The sequence below is a fragment of the Anolis carolinensis genome, unplaced genomic scaffold (genome assembly GCF_035594765.1).
Source record: "Anolis carolinensis isolate JA03-04 unplaced genomic scaffold, rAnoCar3.1.pri scaffold_10, whole genome shotgun sequence".
Lineage (NCBI taxonomy): Eukaryota > Metazoa > Chordata > Lepidosauria > Squamata > Dactyloidae > Anolis > Anolis carolinensis.
Window position 1 is genome coordinate 14,346,021 of NW_026943821.1, and position 11,255 is coordinate 14,357,275.

The 11,255-nt window shown below is 38.8% G+C and overlaps 1 long non-coding RNA gene across 1 annotated transcript; it reads left to right on the forward strand.

Annotated features, from left to right (window-relative positions):
• Positions 1 to 1,022: 1,022 nt before the first annotated feature.
• Positions 1,023 to 4,031, forward strand: LOC134293845 (uncharacterized). The gene is made up of 2 exons (XR_010000810.1): positions 1,023 to 1,174; positions 3,463 to 4,031. It is a non-coding gene; the product is annotated as an uncharacterized LOC134293845 (long non-coding RNA).
• Positions 4,032 to 11,255: the final 7,224 nt, after the last annotated feature.

An 11,255-nucleotide genomic window follows, 5' to 3' on the forward strand; every position in this document is an offset into this window, starting at 1 on the left:
AGATGAGCAGCAACCCCCAGAGTCAGATATGTCTAGACAATGTCAGGGGAAACCTTTACCTTTACCCTTAGTACATTGCAGAAATCTCTCTGGTCTTGCTAATCATAGGAAGCACGCAGAGAATACAAAAGCTTCCCAGTAACCACTGTAAATATTATGCATCTGGTGTGTCTGACATGTTGAATGTGAAAAAGGTCTTTTAGGCTTGCAGATCTCCCTGTTCAAATATTACATTGAATGAATGCAGTTAGTATCTTGAATGCAAAAGATTTCAGATAGCTCTGGCAAAGTATCCTTTCTGAAAATCTAGAGAACAATAATTAAACAATGGCGGACTTGCATGTAACAGGCTAACAGCAAACCATAATTTGCTTTGGGCACAAACAAGAAAGTGCCCATATCATATGCCATGCTAAAATACTATCCCCATTCAATCTGCTCTTTCAATCCAAAATCTAGTTTCTATTTAGTTATTTCCTGGTTAGTTGTTTTGGGCAAACTGAGAGCTGTGTTTTTTCTGCAACATTAGTAAAGAACTTCAAATTTTGACCTTTTTTTAAAAAAAATTCTCCTCTTCCCTTCCAGCCAATCTGGGAGCTGCCCGAGTGCTTATGTTAATAGCCTTGGCCTGTTGTTTCCTTGCCTTGATCTTCTCTCAAGATCTTCTAGCACATTGTTTGAAAAAGAAGGTCCCTGAAGGCCTGATTTCTTCAGTGGCGTATTACCTTGGAGGTACTGGCAGGAAGGCAACCGACAGACTTATCACATGAGGCACAAAAAGCATCCTAGGATGCTTCTGTCCCAGTTCATTCATGGAACCCCATGCTATCCATCAGACGACAGAGGCTGAAATGGGGGAACAGCATGGTAGAACACTATGTTGCCAACACAGAGGTCTCCTGGTGTTCTGTAAGAAGCAATGGAGCTTTGGCAAACTCAATTCACATAAGTGATGTGGACAGTCTAAATACAGAGATTCTAATTTTTAACGTGGCTGAAATATACAACCATTGTAAATCCTCTCTCTTGCCTTTAGGACTCTGCATTTTGTGTTCACTTACAATTATGTACCTCCACCTTAGAGATATCATGCTGGAGATGGAAGTGCTACATGTGGCCCCAGGCTGGGTTTTTTTCATGAGCATCTTCACTTGTTTCCTGTGCTTAGTGTTGGGTAAGTCACATTAAATTACATTCCTTATTTTTTTTTCATTTTTTAAACCTTTAGGTGCTAACATGATTTTGCTGATTATGTCACCTATTACTTTTGCATTCTCTTTTTGTTATTGTTTTTAAAAATCACAATAGGACGTGTGCCGTCGCGCCTGGGGCTATAACTCTTAGTGAAAGAGGCATCTTTCCCCAGGGGATTGCTTCTTGCCCTCCTTTAGGGAAACTGGAACTCCCAAGAACCAAAACACTGTAGATAACTCAAAAACTGGGTTTATTGTCCACAAAGGGGTAAAAGAAAATATACATTACAGTCTTTGGTTGTTTTAAGTCCAAGGAGTTCTGAAGCTGCGAAGCTTTTCCAGTTCCCTCTTTCTCTGGCTGTGAATGCCGGAGCAAACTCAGCCTCAGTCCAATGACCTATGTCTGAAGACACAGTCTTCCTCTGTTGCCAGAGGACTGATATGAAGGTGCTTGAAACTCCTCAACGTCATTCAGGTTGGCCCTGAACATGAAGCGTAGGTCTCAAGGGTAAGAACCTCTGAATTGGTGCTGAGAGGTAACTTTATCAAGGGCTTTTAGAGCCAAGCCTCTCTTTCACGTCCATCCGATAGAGAGCTTGCTGGTGGAATGAAAGGAGGAAAGACTGTCCTACTCCAGGAAGAGGTGGAGCCAAACAATTGAGCTGAGTGAGCAATATAACAGGTGAAAACAACATTGATTGACAGATATAAATAACCAATCCAACTACATTTACAGGGTAAGGGCAAAATCAGGCATGATACAACAATTCAAATCTTGCAACTTATAGTTTGATATATAGATGGCGCCACTCGCGCTGTCACAGGACGGATAAAGCAATAGCATAAAACATTGAAATTCTGCTCAAAATACCTTCAAATGCCCTTCAGAGAAAATGAAGAACTTGAACACTGTACTTTTTAAATGCAAAATTTATACTCCTACTTGTTACATTGTCTGTTAAATTTAATTTAGTTGTATCTTGTTATCTTAGAAAGTGACACACTGCTTGAACTGCCATAGCTCAATGCTATGGAATCACTGGAACTATAGCTTCATAAGGTCTTTAGCCTTCTCTGCCAAATCCATCCAAGCAGCTGAAGTGATGGCAAATTGTACTTATTCTATAATGTATGACTTCTCAGTTAGAACCAAGCTAGAGAAGCTAATGAATTCAATGTCAGTGAGGCAGTGAATCCACTGCAAGGCTCCATCTGCACTTGGAAGGCACTATCCAGTGCCGAAACTCTCAGGTGAGACCTAGTTCAGGACCTTGGATAGCTCAGCTCAGGCTTAAATGCATTGCAGATGTCCCTTCACCCTGATATGAGAGGCAAAATGTACTCCTACAAATAGGATGCTCTAATGCAAAATTATAGGAATATTTAAACCAGGGGTCCTCAAACTTTTTAAGTGGAGGGCCGATTCATGGTCCCTCAGATTGTTGAGGGGCCGAATTATCATTTGGAAAAAAATGAACCAATTCCTATGCTCACTGCACATGTCTTATTTGTAGTGCAAAAGAAAGAAAGAAAGAAAAACAACAACAACCCAGCAACAATTATTTATTTATTTATTTACTGCATTTATACCCCACCCTCTCTCACCCTGAAGGGGACTCAGAGCGGCTTACAAGTTGTATGTACATACAATATATTATATTATTAGCATAGCACAATATTAGCATTATATAATACTATATTGTACTATACCATTATACCGTAATATTATTAGTAATATTACATTTAATATATAATATATAATTAATATTATCATATTATACAATATTATTATATTGTATTATTATTATTAGCTGCCCTGAGTCCCCTATTGGGTGAGAAGGGTGGGGTAGAAATACTATAATAAATAAATAAATATTATATTGTATTACAATATAATATTATTATCAATATTATATGTATACAGAATATATTATATTATTACCATATCATTAATTTACAATATTTCATTTACAATATTAGTAAATAAAAGAACAATACAATATTTTAAAATAAAAATAATTTTAACCAACATACTGTAAACCTATCAGGATTGCAGTGGGAAGTGTGGACCTGCTTCTGGCCAATGAGATAATCAAGTAGGATTGTTGTTGTGCCTTCAAGTCATTTCAGACTTTGGATGAGCCTAAGTCTAAAACTGAGGGTGGGGGCCAGGTAAATGGCCTTGGGGGGCCGCATCCGGCCCCCGGGCCTTAGTTTTGGGACCCCTGATTTAAACAGTAGTACTATTTATTTGTACTTTTTTTTCCAGGTACACTTCGGTTACTGTGGCAGAAGTATCTGGTCCAAGTAAAGAAAAAACGGAGAACCACAATAATGTTAGTAGAGGGAGAAGCTCCTCTTGGCATCCATGAGATGTATCCCTAAACACAGGATTTCCCACTCTGAGCCCAGTAACAAGGTTATAGGGTCTGACTGGACAAAAATGGACAATTGAAAAGGTGCTGTCACTTAGCCAAAAGCAATTTGAAATGTGTAAGTGTCTCAGTGAACTATTCACCTCCATCTGCAACATTTGGAAGATCATCAGCCAATGCTAATTTACTGAAATGGTTTACGATATTCTGCTTTCCCTGTAGAAGGAGGGAATTCTCCACTTCTACCCACTGCCTCATGTAGAAAATATATTTTCCCATTCCCCGGATCATTTTCACAATAACATTTACACAATACAATTGTAAATAAATACCTTGACAAATGTATCCTACTCCATGGAACTTACCCTAATGATTGCTCCCAAATGTCCTCTTTGACCCAATCATCTGTTAAATTTCTCTTTGGTTTCTGAGTTAATAAAAGTTGCAAGAAATTCATCAATTACATTTGACTTCTAGTCTTTTCCTCGCCACTGTAAATCAGATGAATATGTATGTATTGCAGGACTGTGATTTATTCCTTCAACCTCCTACCTTCTCTGTGATCACTCAACAACTGGTCTGAATCTGAATACTTATGAAGGGCTTCTAAAATTCAACCAAAGCCCAATGGGGCCCTAAAATAGTGGTCTTCAAGGTCTGGCTCTCGAAATGTTTTGGACTCCAACTTCCAGTATCCTTTACCATTGGCTATGCTGTCTGGTGCCAAAAGTCCACAGGAATTAATGTTGACAAGTACTTATCTAGGGGCATAGATTACCCTTGTTCTGATCAACACAACTTTTTGAAGTCTTGTCTATCATATTTATCTATCTTATCTACACCAGTTTTGGACTTCAACTTCCAGAAATCCCAGCCAACTTACCAGCTGTTAGTAACTGTGGGAGCTGAAGACCAAAACACCTGTAGGCTCAAAGGGTGGGAACTAGTGATCTACACACAGACTGGTAGTTTTAAATACTGGGAGAAAACTACACAAATTTTCTCAATGCTCTGTTATTTTTCTCTGTGAAGATTCTTTCCATCCCTAAAGCCTCTTAGGTTTGGAGACATCACTAAATTATCCATAAATAACTAAGCAGGAGATGTAGAATATGGGCCACCATCTGTAATAAAAGTAACATCGCAATCATTTGACAAAGAGAACGTTGTCAGGGTCTTTAGCCAGATAAAATAGACAATTTATTATGGGAAATTGGGTTTTAATAATACTGTGCTACTGTCTAAAGACTGTCATGAAAAATATTCAGTGAATGGAACCTTTTAAAGCTGAGGAAATGATGATTTCCTCTTAATTCTGTATTTTTAGTAGGCAGGGTCCTGAGAATGCTTTGTCCTTGATGGGATAATAATCCAAAGCAAACTGGGTTCAAAGTTTTAGCCATATGTGGAAAAGAAATGTGGTTCAAAGAGACTTCACGAAATCGAGGTTCACTTTAAAGAAGGTAGCCGTATGATACTACATCTCATCTCTATGACAAAAAACTCGATTTGGGATACAGTATAGGAGAAATCCGAATTAAAGAAGAAGATGTTTTCCAGAGTGAGAGCTTATAAATCAGCAAGCCGTAAAAACCTAGACGAAATAAAAGCAACAAGAAATTATTATTATTTTTTAAAATGATGGTTACCAAATTTGTTGGAAATTTTCTATTGAAAGGATCAACTTCATCTTATCTACATATTATGTAAAATGAAGAAGTGGGGTTTTTTTGTGTGTGTCAGGAGCAAAGTCCTTATAGATGACCACTGGTGTGGTCATCTATAAGGAGGTTGCCCAGGGGATGCCCGGATGTTTTACCATCCTGTGGGAGGCTTCTCTCATGTCCCTGCATGGGAAGCTGGAGCTAACAGATGGGAGCTCACCCTGCTCCCTGGATTTGAACCGTCGACCTTTAGGTCAGCAGTTGCATTGGCACAAGGGCTTAACCCAATGGGCTACTAGGGGCTCCTTTGAACAAGTCTGGTATAGTTTGAATGCTGGTCTACAGCTCTGGAGACCAGAAATTAAATCTTTACGTGGTCATGGAAACCTCCTGGTCTGGAAAGTAAACAACAACAGCAAAAGCAACAACACTGATATAAGCAAAGGACTGGATTAGAACCTAAGACTAAGAGTGCTTTCGTATTTCTATGCCTTCTTGGAGGTATGGGTGGTACTTCCTTGGCTTTCTAAAGTATTGGTGCTCAATGCAAACATTGAAATAAATATGTAGTACAACCACGTATCCCTGTAACTGGTACCTACAGTTTCATTTATCTCCATTTGACAAAATATTCTCTCTAGCACTTCTTAGGTTCCTGTAGCACAATGCTATGGTCTGCTTTTCCAAGAAGTTGTTCTTTCAATAGGGTTTGTCATTATCCATGATTTTAGCTACATCCAGGAATGTATCTACAGCATATGTGGAGCTTGTTTCCAAAAGGTACCAAATCCATCTGAACAAATTTTACAGAAATTGGAAAGAACATGCTGAGGATATGCTTTTTTAAAGCCATAAACACAATTTTCCAAGCCTTGTACCAAAGTGATTTGACACATTTTGATAGCTTTGATCTGTATGTTATATCAACAAGTTACTGCCACCTACAACTCATTAAAAATCAGATTTTGCATATTTTGGAAGTAAACTCCATATATATGGGAATCATACTGTTCACATATCATTGGGATTCACATTCATCAGACGCATTTACCTGTAAGACAGGAGACACCGCAAACAACCCAGCTTAGTAAAAAAGCCCATTGATTCGGAATTTGTTCCATATCAGGATCCGCTATATCATTAAGAGAGGTATCATAAACTAGTACAGCGACCATCACACAGAAACCTATAAAACAGGAAGTCAATTAAAATCCTGAATATGTGGTCATTTTCAGGAGTCAGTTGGACAGACAATAATGACAACACATCTCAGCCAGACCTCAACCCCTGATTTTCTGGCCCCTGAAGTTCACTTCTTATGTAGAATTCATTTGTATGGAGGGAACAAAATGTTGTAGGAACATCACCAGTACATTACTAGAACCACAAGTTCTGAAGGCACACCGGAAGGGGTGCAACTGTTGAGTTTAATATTAGGCTCCTCGGATATTTTGGAGGTCTGTATTCTGAACCCACATAGAAAAAGAACATCCCTTAAAATGTTTGGAGGCGGGGTGGATTTTCTCTATGCTTTGGGTTTCCAAAAAGGCCCCTTCTTAGCCCAGATTGGACCCAGATACCTGTAAAATGTAGTAGAAATGCCCCCAGGGATATTGTGGAACATTTGGTGACAATTTTGTTTTTGAGCCTTGCGGTTGTGAAGAACCCAACAAGCATAGTAAAAAAAATGCACTTCATATATGCCCCTAGACTGGATTTGAGGGGCATAATAATCCAAGATGTATAATTTAAAAAAAAGGGTTAGCACTTGGTGATAACCAGACAGCAATCCAAATGTCTCATGCAAATCCCAAAGTAATATACTGCAGGAGTAGCCAGAAAGTTACAAGTAGAGCATAAGTTCACAAGCAAAAGTATACTTAGTAAAATTTGAGCAAGAATATAGAAACAAGAACATAGAAAACTTCCAGGATACCTAAATCCAAATTCAAGGCTTGACTTGAAACAAGAAGCAGAGAACTCAGGCCTAGTTTTTTCACTTGAATGCTACGTTGCCTGAACTAACTCTTAAACAACTTTCTAATTATCCAGTATTACAAAACTCTAAAATCAAAACAGTAGATGGGAACCAACACTCTGAGGGCACAGCTAATGACTAAACAAAGGATGCCCCCAGGCAAGAGACAAAAACCTTTCCAATGCTAATTAGGGTGATTAACTGAAACATTAATGCTGGCTTCCCAGTGACAAAGGACTCTTGCCACACCTTGGACTCTACACAGATATATATTCTTTCCTTTCCTTACTTAGTTAATCCATACCTCACAACCTCTGAGGATGCCTGCCATAGATGTGGGCGAAACGTCAGGAGAGAATACTTCTGGAACATGGCCACACAGCCCGAAAGACATACAACAACCCTATGATCCCAGTCATGAAAGCCTTCGACAACCCAACTGTCTAATTAATAGACACCCATGAAGTCATTTCTTTTCCCACAAATTCTCTCCTCAACTTTCCCACATAAGTGCTCTGATCAAAGCTGCCTATTTCCTGCTCTAATCTGTAAACGAAGACTTTTGTTGATCTCCATAGCTCCAGGTATTTTTCCCTGGGATCCTTCCATATCACTTAGCTCTTTGCCCAACTCATCTAATGTAGCAGTTTCTGGCTCCTCTGACTGACCTTGGAGTCTTGCACTTTCTGAGTCAGGTTTTTCCCAAAGAGAGCCATCATTTCCCTGACTTGAATTTTCATTACTTTGTCCTCCAATTCTCTCTAAACCATCAGTGAACCCATCAGCCTCAGGCTGTACTATAACAGTCACCTTTAATCAATACTTTCAAATCCTCCTGATTTGACAGGGACAGTCCCAGTTCATCTAATTTGAAAGTGTCCCTCTTTCTTTCTCCTCTTCCCACTTTGATCCCTTATGCTTTTCTTAACTCTACTACTGCAAACTGAGTTCACAACTTGTGAAAAAGTAGTTTATATTCAATTCATCAAGGGTGGAGAGAGAAGAATGTGATCTTGCCCCTTCCCTGTAAATTCAGGACAAAATAAACAGCCGTAGCCTTACCTAGTTGGTGCATTGCTTTCATCAATTACTTTTGCTACCCTGGCCACAGTGATGTTTGGCATTTGTTTCCTAGTATTCAGTTAACATGGTGCTGATCACTTTCCGGTCAGTTTTTTACTGAGATTTTTTGTAAAAGGTAGCAAACTAGGGAAATTAGGAAGTAATCCACTACATTGCCTCCTCTTGAAAATATATATATATATATATATATATATATATATATATATATATATTCTATAATATGTCTAGAGGTGTGAAATTTGTAAATTATTGGAGGGCTTTTTTTGTCCCATTTTGGCATTTTTCACAGTCCATGACCTCTCTGCATGGTGATCTCAGGACAGCACGATTGTCCCTGGACCTGCCTCATTTGCCATCTCATTTATAGCTGTTATGGCTAGTAATAATCACTGATGGTCTTACCTGAAATAAAGTTGAATATTGCAGCCATAGGGGCTTCTGGGAAAAAGTTGTCAGACCAGTTAATCAAAAACTCCCATTCTGTTGAGCACAGTATGGCCAAAGAACACCAAAAAGAGCCAAGTAACAAGAAGCTCCGGACCACGTCTATATTAACTGAAAGAGAGGATTAACTTAGACTTAACTCACATAAACAATGGAACTGAACAGATCTCTTGTAAAAGAGTACTCTAGATTTTAGTAATAAAGCTAAATCTGCATTGAAAATCCTGAGAAATGCACATGTCGTTAGTCACATCTCAGTCAACAAAGCATTTTCTGAATCTAACTTCTGGAAGCCTGGCTCTACACTGTAGAATTAAAGTACTTTGATACCACTTTAACTGCCATGGTTGAATGGTTTGGTATTGAGATTTGTTATTTAATGAAGCACCAGTACTCTTTAACAGATAAGGCTAAAAATCTTGTGAAAACTACAACTTCCATGATTCCATAGCACAGCTAAAATGGAGCCAAAGTGCATTAATTCTGCAATGTAGATGCGCCCAAACAGAAACTTGCTATTAAAGGTGGAAATTAATTAAGTAATTAATGAAATTTATTTATTATTACCCTGCCTTTTTCCAGTATAAGGACTCAAGGTGGTTAACAATAATATGAGACAATGAAATAAGATGGGATAGGTCCCAAACCCACCCCACCCCACACACACATATATACAAAGATCAATTCAATATGTTTCTGAAAAATGTTTTCTTCAAAACTAACAATATCTTTTATGGGTGTGCAGAATTCCATTTGGTAATTTGGAATTTGTGAAAATTCAGAAATCCAGCAACTGGATAGGCAAAAATGGATCAGGCAGAACCCAGCTGAAGCCTGATGGGCCAGAGAAACGAGACTCTAAATTTTCCCCATTGGTACCAATGGATCAAATCTTACCGGAATGAAAACAGCACCCCCCCTTCCCGATTTTGGGAATTTCCCAGAAAATTAAACAAAAGGCAGCTGAAAATGGAACCGAAAATGGTACAGTTTTTGGGTGTTGCGCACATCCCTAATATCTTTATGTAGAATGAAACAACCAGGTCAAATAAAAAGCCTCACCCAACCCAACCCAATCAATCAATCACATCTCAATACAGGTATGTTTTACATTCTCTGATGATGTCGTAATTGCAGCTGTGCTCCGTGCAAACCGACCATAAACCAGTGATAAAGGGTTTTTCAGGATCTTCTAGATACAAAATCCATCCAGAACAGAATTCAGCAATGGAGAGTAGCACAAAATTGATGCAGGAAAAGATGCAGCTCAGTAGCCTGTAGGTAAGCATGAGATGGGTATATCCTTAGTCCCAGTTGTTTGCACCGGTTGCAGTCAGACAAAACAGAGTGCTCTCACAGATAAGGAGGAATAATTTTGTGGAAGAATATTTAGTTTCAGCTGCAGTGGATTTAGATCCATCAGTGGCCTCAATTGAATCCTCTACTCTTGGGCTCCAACTGTCATGGAACCTTCGGTCTATGGAAGAGAATGCTTAGGAGGAAGAGGAAAGGAGAGGTCTTTACTCAACAACTATTGAAGATGCCTTGTTTTATTTTTGTGTTTTGTCTAAGCTGGTTGTAGGATTGAAACAGCTACTATGTTTAGTTTACATGGGAATGTTGACTATTTCTTCAAGGTTGTGCACCACCAACAACAACCTTGTCTTTCCATGTCCAGACAACAGTGTGGCTTAATTTCAATACAATGCTTCTTACAAAATTAACCAAAAAAAATTCCCCTCCTTTTTTTAGTGGAAAATGTACTTTTTGCCTCCCTGGCTGAGTTCTTAATTATTTAAGGCCCTTGTGCAGGGAAAATACCAAATTTTATGAAGTCCTATGTAAAGGGCACTTGTGGTTCCTATCTTGGGAGAAAGGATACAAACCAAATATGGGTAAATAAAAAGTGCTCCCGGTGGTGCAGTGGGTTAAACCGCTGAGCTGCTGAACTTGCTGACCAAAAGGTCGGCGGTTCGAATCTGGGGAGCAGTCCCAGCTTCTGCCAACCTAGCAGTTCAAAAATATACAAATGTGAGTAGATCAATAGGTACTGCTCTGGCGGGAAGGTAATGGCCCTCCATGCCATCATGACCTTGGAGGTGTCTACGGACAATGCTGGCTCTTTGGCTTAGAAATGGAGATGAGCACCAACCCCCAGAGTCAGACATGACTAGACTTAATGTCGGGGAAAACCTTTACCTTTACCATTAGTGTGCTCCTATAGTTTGTTTATTTTTTTTTCTGTGTTTATTTTGAAATTCAGTATAATATACCCTACGCAATAAAATGCCATGTACACATAGAGTGGATACAAACCATATATATTGGAACAACATATGTGCACTATATAATAAACTGCATACATGGAAATTATACAACTGTGTAATAAAGATGTGTCAGATGAAATTCAAACATAACTCTATTGAGATTATGGGACTTGTCTTCATGAGTGAATTAAGTTTCACACAAACGCATACATGTATTATGTAACCTCAAAATTATCCTTGGTAATAAAGGT